Source organism: Myxocyprinus asiaticus, chromosome 32, assembly GCF_019703515.2.
Source record: "Myxocyprinus asiaticus isolate MX2 ecotype Aquarium Trade chromosome 32, UBuf_Myxa_2, whole genome shotgun sequence".
Taxonomy (NCBI): Eukaryota; Metazoa; Chordata; class Actinopteri; order Cypriniformes; family Catostomidae; genus Myxocyprinus; species Myxocyprinus asiaticus.
Window position 1 is genome coordinate 44,322,108 of NC_059375.1, and position 15,172 is coordinate 44,337,279.

The 15,172-nt window shown below is 39.7% G+C and overlaps 1 protein-coding gene across 3 annotated transcripts in view; it reads left to right on the forward strand.

Annotated features, from left to right (window-relative positions):
- lzts2b (leucine zipper, putative tumor suppressor 2b) overlaps window positions 1-15,172 on the forward strand; it is a 36,951-nt gene that overhangs the window by 3,509 nt on the left and 18,270 nt on the right. The window contains exons 1-2 of one of the 3 annotated variants that reach the window (XM_051667894.1): window positions 11,108-11,279; window positions 11,395-14,106. The exons of 1 other annotated variant lie outside the window; for it this stretch is intronic. The gene's annotated coding sequence lies outside the window, so the exon portion shown is untranslated. Of the gene's footprint in view, window positions 1-11,107; window positions 11,280-11,394; window positions 14,107-15,172 lie in introns of those variants that run through there. One more of the 3 variants, XM_051667895.1, reaches the window with a different exon arrangement.

Consider the following 15,172-nt stretch of genomic DNA (forward strand, 5'->3'; position numbering starts at 1 on the left):
TAAAAATCATTATGTCTATGGAGAATCCTCATAATGATAGCTGCACCAACATGTGTGTGTGTGTGTGTGTGTGTGTGTGTGTGTGTGTGTGTGTGTGTGTGGCACTGTGTTAGGAAGTGGACACAGGGGAAATAGGCCAGTGTCTGAAACACACTCACACTCACACACACACACTCACACACACACACGCTCTCACACACACTCTTTCTAGTTCGTCTGAATGAAGGTCTGCTGTTGTTTGCTTGTTTTTCACACTGGCAGAGATTTTTGTGCTGTAAATTGTGTGAATTTACTACTTGCTACGACTTACTGTGCAATGTACACTACAGCCTACTACTTTTTTAAATAGAAAGTGAACCAGAAGGTATTATTCCATGATAAACATTTCAACAGTAGTTTACATCCGTGTTGTCACATGACCTCATGTGAGAGACGTGCAGTTATCTTAGAAATAAAATATAATGTCCATTTTTAATTCAAGTTTGTGTAGGAATGTCTTAATAGTCTAATTTAATAATGTTTATCTCTTTTCTTGTTGTCAAGCACATTCCATTGTGGGGTTTTCAAACTGGGGGCCTTCTTTTTCCAGAAGAAAAGTGTTCATAAATGTCAGAAAGTAAAAAACTATATGTAACAAATTTGACACTATTGCCAGTTGAGTTTAATCTAAATGTTTCTCCTCAGGGTTATACATTTAACATTACTCAGTTATTGGGTAGAAGAAATATATGCTGTCAGTATACTACAATTAGGCTAAATATTTTCCCGATAATTAGGGAAGTACCGATATGAACATTTTTGTCTATACGATACCGATTTTAACAAAAAAATAAATAAATAAACTATTAGCCAATACCAATAATATGCCACTTAACTTTTGTCATCAAATCACAGTTTAGCTGCTGTTAATTGTGCTTTAAGAATGGGTTAAAAAGCTATTTTATTATTCTAACAATAAATTATTTTTATTAAACATGGACTGAATCTGTTAAACACGACAGGCCAAAATTTTAAGAGGGCCACAATACAAGAATTTTTTTAATAATGATTTAAATTTGCACTTTTAAATCATTTTTGCACTTTTTATTTTTTATTTTTTTGCAGTTCTAAACAGAACTCACATTTTATATATTATGAATGAACATTACAAATTTACATTATGCATTTTCAGCATGCTTTACTTTTTTATTTATTATGGATTTTGTTTTGGTATTTATTTACCTTACACACAGAAGAATTATTTGAAACTTAATACAACACAAATTACGTAGTTAATAACAAGTAAACAGTAATTTTTTCATATCAGATCTGCATGCTTATGAGATCATAAGCATGCAAACGGCAATATGAAAAACAAATGGTTGATATCAGCGGTTTATATTGATGGTTATACTGTAGCGGATGGTTTAAATTTCATCAATAATTGTCCGATACATTAGTACATCCCTACAGATAATATTTTAACAATTTATTTTTTTACATTTATAAAAAGTTTTAATACAGTAACAACAGAAAAGCTTATTATTTAATTTGTCTTTATAATATCATCCTTCAGTTTTTTTCTTTATTTTTCTCTGGTCTTTATACACAAAAATATATAGCGACCTTTATATACAGTGGCAAGAAAAAGTATGTGAACCCTTTGGAATTGGCTGGTTTTCTGCATTAATTGGTCATAAAATGTGATCTCAGCTTCATCAAAGTCACAAGTATAGACAAACACAATGTGCTTAAGCTAACAACACACAAACAATTATAATCATTTCATGTCTTTATTAAACACATCCCATTAAACATTCACAGTGCTGTGGAAAAAGTAAGTGGACCCTTGGATTTAATAACCTCCTTTGGCAGCAATAACCTGAACCAAGTGTTTCCAGTAGCTGCGGATTAGACCTGCACAATGTTCAGAAGGAATTTTGGATCATTCTTCCTTACAGAACTGCTTCAGCTCAGACAAATTCTTAGGATGTCTGGTGTCTCTCTTGAGGTCATTCCACAGCATCTCTATTGGGTTAAAGTCTGGACTCTGACTGGGACACTCCAAAAGGTGGATTTTCTTTTTTTGAAGCCATTCTGTAGTGGATTTACTTTGATGTTTAGGGTCATTGTCCTGCTGCATCATCCAACTTCTACTTATCTTCAGCTGGCACACAGACACCCTGACATTATCCTGTAGGATATATTAATAAACTTGGGAATTAATCAAGCGGTCCAGGCCCAGAATCAGCAAAGCAGCCCCAAATCATGATGCTCCCTCCACCGTACTTCACCGTTGGGATGATGTTTTCATGTTGGTATGCAGTGCCCTTTTTATGCTGCGTGTTCTTCCCAAAACAATTCAAACAATTCTTTGGCAAACTTCAGGTGTGGAGAAATGTTTATGTTGGAAAGCAGCGGCGTCCTTCATGATGTCCTGCCATGGACACCATACCTGTTTAATGTTTTCCATATAGTAGACTCATGAACAGAGATGTTAACCAGTTCCAATGATTCCTTCAAGTCTTTATCTGACACTCTAGGGTTCTTTTATACCTCACTGAGCATTCTGTGATGTGCCCTTTGAGTCATCTTGACTGGACGGCCACTTCTAGTGAGAGTACCTATAGTACTAAATCATCTCCATTTATAGACAGTTTGTCTAACTGTGGACAGATGAATATCTTATCTCTTCCAGATAACTTTGTAACCCTTTCCAGCTTCATTCAAAGCAATAATTCATGATCGTAGGTCTTCTGAGATCTCTTGGTCCACATCAGCGGATGCTTATTTTGAATAGCAAACTCAAAATGTTTGAGTGCTTTTTATAAGGCAAAGTAGCACTAACCCACACCTCCAATTTCGTTTCATTAATTGGATGCCAGGTTTGCCAACTCCTGACTCTAATTAGCTTTTGTTGATGTCATTAGCCTAGAGGTTCACTTACTTTTTCCAAACTACACTGTGAATGTTTGAATTATGTATTCAGTATGTACAAGAACAATACGATAATTTGTGTGTTACTAGTTACAACAGATTGTGTTTGTTCAATAATGTAACTTAGATGAAGATCAAACCAGATTTTAAGACATAAATGCAGGTTACACCAAAGGGTTTACATACTTTTTCTTGTCACTTTATTTTAGGAGGGTGTCCCAGGCAAGGTGATTTTCATATTTGGGGGTCCTTGGCATCAACAAGTTTGAAAACCCATGGAATACAGTATACATTGTGCTCTGTTGAATATACAGTGCACATTCTGGCAAATGTAGGTCAAGTGAATACCTACAATGCATACTGAAAATTTGCATGCTATAAACAGTATACGCACAGAGGTGGAGATAGGAAGTATGGTAGAATGGTATTTTAAATGCCCTCAGACATAAAGGCCATACTGATCATTTGGGGAACTTTTAAAGCACAAAACAACATTAATGTCAAACACTGAGCACAAATTCAGCTTTAAATACACAGCATGCCAAACATGACTAGAGTTCAGTGAAATATTTACTGTATTTATATTTTTAGAGTCTCTTTAGTGACCAGACAACCTCAAATCTGCTGAAGGAAAACAGTTCTGATAGATTATAATGTCTCAGTTTCTCTTTATTTCTCTCTCTTGCTCTCCACACACACAAAGTATGTCGCTAACAGGAAGTTATTAGAAGAAGCGAGGTAAAAATAGCACCAAATTCATCCTGTTCAGTTTTAAATCCCATGATTCCCTCTGAGGTGATTGTGTTTAACAGGGCCGAATCACTGAATGAGATTTGAGTTTAGTTTGATTAAATCCTCTGATTAGAAACGGTTCATCTTCATTAACAAAGATTTCAAACTCAGCATTGAGGGGTTTTCCAGATGTGAGCATTACTATAGCAACAAATATGTGTGATGATGGCATTATTTGATGAAGTGTGTGTTAATTACTGGTTGTTTATTGTTGTATTCCACTGATATCAGATCATGAGGGGAGTTTCCAGAGCATGTATATGTAAACATGTAAAACCGTTCTGCCATAATCTCTCTGTCTCTGTTCTAATCTGAGCAATCTGTGTTTCCATGATGATGGAGTGCTGTCATCTCACTTGTATTTAATCAGTAACGTATACAAAAACACATATACGTTGACCATTATGTGGTAAAGTGTGTTTATTTCCTAAAATGACCTGAACATGGATCAAATAATCGGTCTGTATCCTCTGATTGAGGTATTTAGGCTATTAAAAGGTGTTTGAGACACTTTTGTCTTTACAGTAAGTGAGAAATCTCTTCGCTCTTATGCATGTGTGGAATTCTGGCTCGACCTGTCCGTCAAGTGTTTGTTTTGACCACAGTTTATGAATCCTTAAAGTCCTGAAAAGAAGATAAACTTCGCTGAGCAGATTGGAGTAATTTGCTTTATTGCTGAGACAACAGTTCTCTAGTTTACCTACTGTGGTGGGGTGAGCAAGAGCCAAGCCTCGGAGAGGCATTTATTGAAAATAATAAACATAAAATGTCCAAAAATGGTGTCCAGGTAGAATTGTGTCCAAAACAAAAGGGAATCTGGCATCCTCGTGGTAAAACGGGGCTCAGTGAAGGTCGGGGGAGTGTCCATGGAATGGCCCAGGCATGAGCGGGGCCCAACGGCTGCATGCACTCCCCTCCTGGGTCAGAGGTGCGTGGGGCGGCGGCATCTTCGGCGGCCTGTCCTCCCAGGCCCGTGGCAGGTGAGAGGGCCCGGCCTCTAGCCCGTCGACCACAACACATGCTGTCCTCCCTGGCGAAACATCGAACTCGTGCCAGGGGTCCGAGGAGTGGGTCTGGTGACGCATCTTACTTGGCCAAACCCTCCCTGCTCTGATCCTGGGCCTGTGTGGATGCCAGTGTGGGCACACATGGAGAATAGAAGCTGGTTCCCCAGGGAGAGATGCGCTCTGTGTTTTTATGGCAGTGTTGATGAGGCTCCATCTAAGGTGAGCCTCATCAAACTGTGCCACAACGAGGCTTATTATGCACCTCTTCTTTTCTCCTGCCCTACTCCCATCGTGAGTCTGGCTGAAGGATGGCCTTAAGAGGCAGGGTGACGATGACAAGAGGGAGGGGCGGGTCGTTCCGCCACATCCCTCCCCCCCCCCAAGCGTCGCCCCGTCGGCACCTCCTCCTATGCTTGTATCAAACCATGGAGTCCAGAGCCGTAGGTGCACACTCTTTAGCCATCCACATGGGAATGCTACTTCCTCAACCAGGCCCTACGGTCAGAGTGGGTGTATGGGGGATGTCTCTCCGTGCCAGCTCTCCCTCTCGCTTGCACCCAAGTGGGAACAGAGAAAAGCACGAATTAATATGACAGCCTCAACCAACTGCAGGGTAATTGCTTATTAAATTCCACTTACCCCTTGCTGCGGCTGGGGAGCCATCCTCATGTTTTCTCCGCCGCACTCCAGGCTTTCCATCTTTCCACCTGCCCAACTGCGCCGTCTCTGCCCACTAATTGCCTACATTCTCCACCACTGTGGCGGAGTGAGCAAGAGAGAGAGACAGTGGGTGTGGCATCAAGCCTCGGAGAGGCATTTATTGAAAATAATAATAAACATAAAATGTCCAAAAATGGAGCAAATAGTGTCCAGGGGGAATTGTGCCCAAAACAAAAGAGGATCTGGCATCCTCGTGGTGAAACGGGGCTCAGTGAAGGTCCGGGGAGTGTTCATGGAATGGCCCAGGCATGAGCAGGGTCCGACGGCCACACGCACTCCCCTCCTGGGTCCGAGGTACATGGGGCGACGGAATCTTCGGTGACCTGTCTTCCCAGTTTTTTTCGTCCTCTAGCCCATCGACCGCAACATGGACAAATGTGCATGCGCACACTGTTGAGATAGAAGAGTCCACTAGGTGGCAATACGCACAGTTGTGCTGTAGTGTCAAGCAGTAGTTGAAAAACATATCCTTCTCCATCATTTTGTTGTTGTTCTTGCTTCCTCTAATGGCGGATCCTCCGTTTTTCTTCTTCTTTATCCTTCAGAGTGGATGTCCTGTAAATGGCATGACTCGGTGCTGCCCTCTAATGTTTGGTAGCATATAACAAAGCAATTGTACTGCGTATGTGTCGAACGCGTCCATTCGCGCTCATCTGCGTGAGGTATACTTTCAAAGGAGATCAGCAGTTACAGAAAAACATCCAGTGACACCTTGTTGATGAGAGAGGTCATCAGAGAATGGCCAGACTGGTTTGAACTGACAAAGTCTATGGTAACTCAGATAACCGCTCTGTACAATTGTGGTGAGAAGAATAGCATGTCAGAATGCTATTCTGAGATGCGGGTAGGCACAGTTTTGGCGGCACGAGTGGGACCTACACAATATTAGGCAGGTGGTTTTAATGTACGTGTCTCACTGTAACAAATGGTGCATCCCAAACTGCACACTTCTGCACTATTCTACACCATTTTTTAGTGTAAGTAGTTTGAGTAGTACGTTTACACTGAAAATGCAGCAAAAAGAAGTGTATTTTAAGTACCCGGATGATGCACTTTTTCAACCATCAAAACGAAGTGTGGAATGTTGGACACTTCATGCTCTCAAAGCACGCAGCTTGCCATAGATAGCGGAAGGGGCGGAGTTACCTGGCTGCGCTGCTGGTCTGACAAAACAGTTGTAAATAGTGAAGAATGTAGCAACTAGCAAAACTTCAGTGGATACAGCACCTTACAAATGTGAGTTGAATGCTTTACCATCACCCCAAGCTGTTTGAATATGTACGTTGTTTAAGAAACAAGTGTTGATTTGAGGTTGGCTAACGCGCTAAAGCCAGCGGCAACACATCATGTGCACTTGAATTGTCACTTCCGTCAGCTGTTAAATGGCGAATGCTTCCATGTAGTAAAAATCCGTTAAGTGTTCCATTTGGGATGCATTCCATTCAAGTGTTCCATTCATTTCTTCCTTAGACATTTAATAAAATCCTTCATAAAAGACATAAAGACAAAGATACAAGCACGGACTACAATCCCATGAAGCATTGCAAATGATGTCACTGAACAATTGGAATATATATAAAACTATTGATTTTAGGTTGTTGAGTATAAGAATAGAAACAATATATTTTAATTTATTGCAAAATACTCCGATATGCACAAATATATAAATAGTTTAAGGGTGAAGTGAGACTCGATTATGTCATTCACAGTGCATCATGGGAGTGGGCGGTCGCTTTGAGGCACGTTTCATGGGTTTTGTTGGCCACGGTTCTCTGATTGGTGGATCTTTCTCTGCTGTATCATGGGTAATGTAGTTGTTTACCATGATTTCCATTATCAAACACTATTTCTAAACAATGAAGTTGAAATAACGCAGACAGATGGCTTCAACAGGAGCATATACCATCGATGAACAACCTCAGAGCTCATGGTAGGTCTGTCTGTAAAGGTTTATAAGTTATCGTTGAAGATCAACTCGTCTATGGGATAAATGAATGGGATTTTTACTTACGGAACCAGACCGTTGCACTCTGTTGGCCGATACATCGATGCATCACTACTATTTATCTTTATTCAGCCTTAAACACTCCACAAATTTCAAACACTTCTCTGTCTGTGTGTACAAATGAAAGTCACATGATGTGAAGAGTGTGTTGAAGGGGTTGCCGATGTGTTTATATACCTCTACAGTAAGACTTGTGCTGGTCTGAATGCAGCAGCTGTGTGTGTTTCAGGTCTGTAGGCGTTTACAGTGCTGACAGGAACTCTGAGTCGAGTAATTCTGTGTGTGGGTGAAGATCATGATGGTCACACTCACATCCTGTGTTCCTCCAGTGTAAACACCACACAAACCACTCTGTGTGTGTTTAAGCTCATGCTCAGATGGATGTGTGATGACATCATTTCCAAGGGTGGATTATGACTAGCAAGGGCCCCGGGGCCAATTTTGTTTTAAAGTTGTGATCTACACAAACAATTTGCATTGATTTAAGTCTACTTTAGTACATGTTCTGTTATTTCCAGGCAGAATAATTCAAACACACAGCATGGATGTGGTATAGAAACCGCTCAACCGAAACACATTTGCTGAGCAGCCACTGTTCTTAAAGAGACAGTAACGTAAAAACAAGCATGTAACAAAATGTGTAATAAATGTGTAAATGTGCATACATTTAAAGGGGCAGTAATACATTATGAAATATTTTAACATCATCAAACACTTTAAATATTGAAGAATTTAACAAATAGGCTCCTACAGCATCTACGCATGGGTTTGGTGAAACTTGGCAAAGAGTTCCGGCAGTTCTGGCTTGTGCTGCTATATCTTTTCTAACTCATCAGAATGATGGGGTGCGTTCCATTCAGAATTGATCATCCCTACACCCTATTTCCTTCAAAGACTTTACTTTCCATTGTGAGCGCTTCGAAGGGCTAAAAGGTGTGGGGCTCAAAAATAGTGGTCTTTTTATTGTAAATTCTGTTTACAATGACCCTACAGTTTGGCTACCATTATTATTCTCCCATCAAAAAAGCCTTGTGAAGTTTATGCCAAAATCCCCTAGACTACATTACATTGACAGAATGTTCAAATGAGCTGTTTCTGTTTTTGAATGTTCGTGATTTCAAACTTCAGCTGTCAAAAGCCCTTTAATCTGCTTTAAGATGCTCTATTCTTTCTTTTTTTCTTGTCTTACCGTAAGACCTGATACATTTTTTAACTTCAAGCATTTAAAGCTATTTTAAACTTTCAGACAAGGTTTTGACAATCCATCATTACAGTTTGTCTCAACAAACTTTATGTGTCTAGTTTAATCAGTACATTTGTACCACACTTTCCTAGCCACCTAAGCACAGTTATTTTCTGTAATCTAGGGCAAACATGCAGCTATAGCAATGAATAGTATAGTAAATATTTATGTTGGACAGTACTTTTCATGCAAAGCATAAAGCTGAACCCTATAAACATAACTTATGAAATAAAAGTTATTTTTTTTATTTTTTTTTTGCTTCAATTCAATAAATACTCATTTTTAAATATCAGTAACAATACAGTGCATTCATAAATAAACCCCTTCATTTTTTTTCACATTTTATGTTGCAGCCTTATGCTAAAATGCTTTAAATCATTTTTTAATTATCAATCTACACTCCATACCCCATAATGACAAAGCAAAAACCAGATTTTTGATAACTTTGCAAATGTATTAAAAAGAAAAAACTGAAATATCACATTGACATAAGTTATAAGTATTCAGACCCTTTGCTATGAGATTTGAAATTTAGCTCAGGTGCATCCCATTCCTCTGGATCATCTTTGAGATGTTTCTACACTTTGATTGGAGTCCACCTGTGGCAAATTCAATTGATCGGACATGATTTGGAAAGGCACACACCTGTCTATATAAGATCTTACAGCTGTAAATGCATATCAGAGCAAAAACCAAGCCATGAGGTCAAAGGAACTGCCTGCAGAGCTCAGAGACAGGATTGCGTCAAGGATACGGGGAAGGCTACAAAAACATTTCAGCTGCTTTGAAGGTTCCCAAGAGCACAGTGGCCCCCATAATTTTTAAATGGAAGTTTGGAACAACCAGGACTCTTCCTAGAGCTGGCCGCCCGGCCAAACTGAGCAATCGAGGGAGAAGGACCTTAGTAAGAGAGGTGACCAAGAACCCGATGGTCACTCTGGTTGAGCTCCAGAGATCATGTGTGGAGATGAGAGAAACTTGCAGAAGGACAATCATCACTGCAACACTCCACCGATCTGGACTTTATGGCAGAGTGGCCAGACGGAAGCCTCTCCTCAGTGCAAGACACATAAAAAAGCACCTAAAGGACTCTCAGACTGTGAGAAACAAGATTCTCTGGTCTGATGAAATGAAGATTGAACTGTTTGGCCTCAATTCCAAGCGTCACGTCTGGAGGAAACCAGGCACCGCTCATCTCCTGTGCAATACCATCCCAACGCTGAAGCATGGTGGTGGCAGCATCATGCTGAGGGGGTGTATTTCAGCAGCAGGGACTGGGGGACTGATCAGGATTGAAGGAAAGCTGAACGCAGCAAAATACAGAGATATCCTTAATGAAAACCTGGTCCAGAGCGCTCAGGACCTCAGACTGGGCCGAAGGTTCACCTTCCAACAGGACAATGACCCTAAACACACAGACAAGACAATGCAAGAGTGGTTTAGGAACAACTCTGGGAATGTCCTTGAGTGGCCCAGCCAGAGCCCGAACTTGAACCCAATCAAACATCTCTGGAGAGACCTGAAAATGGCTGTCCACCGACGCTCCCCATCCAACCTGACAGAGCTTGAGAGGATCTGCAGAGAAGAATGGCAGAAAATCCCCAAATCCAGGTGTGCAAAGCTTGTCATACCCAAAAAGACTTGAGGCTGTAATCGCTGCCAAAGCTGCTTCAACTAAGTACTGAGTTAAGGGTCTGAATACTTATGTTAATGTGAGTTTGTACATTTGCAAAGTTATCAAAAATCTGGTTTTTGCTTTGTCAATATGGGGTATGGAGTGCAGATTGATGTGAAAAATAATAATTTAAAGCATTTTAGCATAAGGCTGCAACGTAACAAAATGTGAAATAAATTTAGGGGTCTGAATACTTTCTGAATGCACTGTTTAAACACTATTGTTAATTTTACTTTATCAAAATCCCCAAAGATTTCACATCAAAAAGACGAGTGCATCACAATATGAAGGTGGCCATTTTGGAAATTATATTACAAGGAAGAGCATGGAAACTTTCACCAGGAGGCAGTAGAAATCTAGTACACTGGATACAACAGTTTTTTTTCAGCAAAGATTTGGTCATGTTGATGATGTAGAGGCTTAAGAAAGTCATGTATCAAATATGACACGCGCGACATCATAGGGTGGCTCAAAAACTTTAATTAGAAACAAGAAGGCAAAAGGGTCCTATAACAGGGCTGGGGGCCCTCATATTCACAGGGCCCTATAGAGGGGGCCTTGTATAAGCTGTGGGGCCCATATATTCAAATGTATATTAACCATTTGTTTTAAAAGTTGATGGGCCACGAGACCAACACTTAAGCTAAGTTTTTGACACGGTCTATAAATGTATTAATGTTTAGCTGGACATATGCTTGTGTGAACGAGGTGTGGCTTCCCATAAGTCACGAGTCTCTCCAGTCTGTGTCTATACACACACTATTTATAGAGCAGAGAAAGACTTGTGTGTTAAAGGTCTGTTGTGATTAGTGAGATAGTTAAAGATGATCGCATACTTTTATATAGTTTTATGATCATTCTTAAACATCTTTCATGTTTCACTGATGAAAGGAAGTCATTCAGATTTGGAACGACATGAAAGTGAGTAAATGTTGACAATGTATTTTTTGGTGACTATTTAAATTGAAACTGGGGGGAAAACGAGGTGTCAAGAACCGTTCACATTGACTGCTTTATGTTTTTTGGTCATATAAAGTAGGTCTTTCCAGTGTGCCCTGTTGAATGTTGGCACCGGCGGGCAGCAGGATCAGACTGCAGCTGTCAGGAACTCTGTCCTCGTGTCCCAGAACACAAACAGAACCACAAACTGGGCCGTGAGAACAGCAGCAGAACAGAGTCTAATACGGACACGAGAACACATGCGCTGTGAAAGTCACGTCGACAGATGACTCAGATTAGAGCTGCAACAAACAACCATTTCGATAATTGATAAATTTATCCATTAATACCTCAAAAATGAAGGCTATAAAACAAACCAAAACACAATGGCACTGACCAAATGTTCACAATGACATATGTTTGTCTAATGCCTTTATAGAAGGGTGTTTCTTAAAATTCTGGCACTTTTATCACCATGGATTTCTAGAAAGAAATTTTCACACTCTTACTAGTTGATTTAAATTATCTACTAACAATGTGCAACAGTGTGTGTTCATGCATCACAGGAGATTTATGTCATTTTTGTGTCATTTCCCACACAGTCTCAAATTCTGTATTGTGTTTAATAGAATTCTGTGCTGGAAATGACATTTGCAACCTTTTTCTTTCTTTTTTTTTTTCTCCCCAATTTGGAATGCCCAATTCCCACTACTTAGTAGGTCCTCGTGGTGGCACAGTTACTCACCTCAATGCAGGTGGCAGAGGACAAGTCTCAGTTGCCTCCGCTTCTGAGACCGTCAATCCGTGCATCTTATCACGTGACTCGTTGTGCATGACACCGCGGAGACTCACAACATGTGGAGGCTCATGCTACTCTCCACGATCCACGCACAACTTACCGCACGCCCCATTGAGAGCGAGAACCACTAATCACGACCACGAGGAGGTTACCCCATGTGACTCTACCCTCCCTAGCAACCGGGCCAATTTGGTTGCTTAGGAGACCTGACTGGAGTCACTCAGCACACCCTGGATTCGAACTCGCGACTCCAGGTGTGATAGTCAGCGTCAATATTCGTTGAGCTACCCAGGACCCCTTTTTTTAACCTTTTTCATATAAAATGACAGACTAATTTCATAGATCATATATGATGTATCCTAAATACACACAATTAAATCATATTTTTACACTTTTCGCATAATTTGGTTTGAAATGACGGCCAATAAAATGTGATATTTCCCTTGATTTTTCTGTATTTTGTCTCATATTTCTTGCTCTTCACTGACACTTTTGTCTAATTGGTTAACAAGTACAATAACTTTTGAAAAAACTTTTTTCTAACTAGTAGCACCTAATAAACATCTGTCTGCACTGGTCTCAGAACAGTTTGAAATGCACCTTATTTTCATCCTAACTCCATATAAAGCCTCTGAAAGCAACATTTTCCATTTTTGGATATATCCATTAATTCTCAATGTAATGCACAGTAAATATAGGATATTTTAACTGAAACTGAGCATACAGTCCACTAATGTGGTCATTGTGTTTAACAGCGTGCCAATTCACGATATAATCGCTTAAATTTTAAAAATGGCATATCGGATGAAACTAGAGACTCTAATCTTTTGACTCAAACAGGTTTTAATTTAAAAACTTAATTCAGTTTCTTAGTTTTGTTGGCGTTTCTCCCAAAGACAAACTCCGCTGTGATCAGCGCCATGTTGTTTGGTCACATGACTCCATACGTCAAAAGTTTAACCCTTTACTGACAGCACAGAGTCTCCTGATCTGAGATCAGTCCGTTTAAATTAAATTAAATTATGCGTTACGTGTAGCGAAGCCAAAATACAACGTCCACGCATGTGTACACGGTCAAACGTAATAATTAGTATTTTTACTAGTTTAATATTGAAAGTCTAGGTCTAAATGATAAAACTGTCAAATCTATACATTAAAGACATTTTAAAAGTACCTAATAATGGCCTAATAAAAAGTGTCCAAGTCAGTTTTAATGGGACCTTCATATAACAAAAATGTAAAATCTGTTTGTTTTAATGTAAATCAACCCTTGTGACATAAAAGTGCCCGAAGATGAAGATATCAATTGGTTTGTTGCGATTCAGATTTTTACGTTGTTGTAGGAGTTTTCATTGTATCTTTTAACTTGTGAAATCAGCTCTTGACCCATATGTTTAGTGTATATCAGGATATATTTTTAATGGCCTCATTCTATGAGAACTGATCATATATGGTAGTCGATCAAACAGCTTTTGATGTCAATTGTGTTCAGGGACCCTCGTCTAGCATCTCAGTTAAACCTGCTCATGATCGGTTATATAACTCGAGTGATGCGTATGATCTCCTGCGCAAAACTGAAGACATTATGTCATTTAATTATGTTTGTTTGGGATGTTTGAACTTCATAATACATTATATACCCAAGTTTAACCATATGAATAAAGTAATGATGATTTATGATATATTTGTGTGGTAAAGATGCCATTTCTCCTGTTGGTGGCAGTATTCTGCACGTGTGTGACGTTCAGTACTGTACTGTGGAGTTTCTTAAAGGCGCAGTTCACTCAAATTCTGACATCATCATTTACTAACCCTGACTTTCTTTCTTTCATGGAACACAAAAGGATGTTTTAGTTAATACGTGCATGTTAGATTTGATCTCATGTTTCGAGTTCCTCGTGCTGTCATTCTGCCTCGTGTTTTTCAGGGTTCTGGTGTGTGAAATGACACAGTGAATGTTGGAGCTGCTTCAGAATCCAGAACTACAGAGGCATCAGATCATCTGTGAAAGTATGAACTTGTTCTCCATGTGACATTTAAGCATTAGTCATTAGTATTGACTAGGCATTAGTTTGCTGTAGGGCTCATTTGTGTTGCACACAATACAACAAATGTGTCTAGTTTTCCACTTAAAAACAGGATATATTTACTTGAGATGCACCCGTAATTTACAGTTCTGCACATGCCCCTTTGTCAGTTTTGGATCTGATGATGAATATATGTCCTCTCCTCTCGTGTTGTTCAGTTTGTTCTGTGCTGGTTCTTGGACATTTCACATCTCGCTGCCTGTAGAACCAATTTAACTGTGGCCAGTGTGACCCATTTACAGGACCTGAGAGAGACACACAGCACGCTGTAGCCTACTTACACTAGCCTATATATATATACACCAGCACAAGCACACTCATTCAAAACATTCCTCTGGATGTGTGTGTGTGTGTGTGTAAATATGCTAATGTATTTCATCTGTTTGCGTTCACAGCATCATTTGTCATTGCCATCGTGTGTGTGTGTTTGTAATTAGCGGTCGAGCATCACTGTTAGTATTTCTCACAGTGATTTGATCAAACCTCTAACACTGAGTAGTAAACATTCACTGTGTTTGATTTGACAGTTTTACTTACATTTTACAGTTGTTGACTGTACTAAAGATTATCACAAAGCAGTTGTAGCATGCATATGTCAAACGTGTACACCTAACCCATGCATGAGACGTAATGGTATGTGGAAAAACGAAGTATACCCTAAGGTCAAAGTGTACTGTATACAGCGTGCCGCTTTGTCTCGCGCACGGTCGAGTGCTCAGCCTTTCAAAGTGTACTGTTTTGACCACGAGCATGTACAGACGTGTTTGATGCATGTGCACTACAACTGCTTTATTATACTCTTTTAGCACAGTCAACGGCAGGTGCATACACAGATGACATGCAAAGACTCTAGAAAAACATGACTGATGTCTGTGCTCTGTGCAAAACATACCAAAAGTATTCGAAAAATTAGCGGGCTCTTACTCATTTTCATTCATGTTATCGATAACAATTTGTACTATTTACAGGTATTTACATTGATTTGTTGA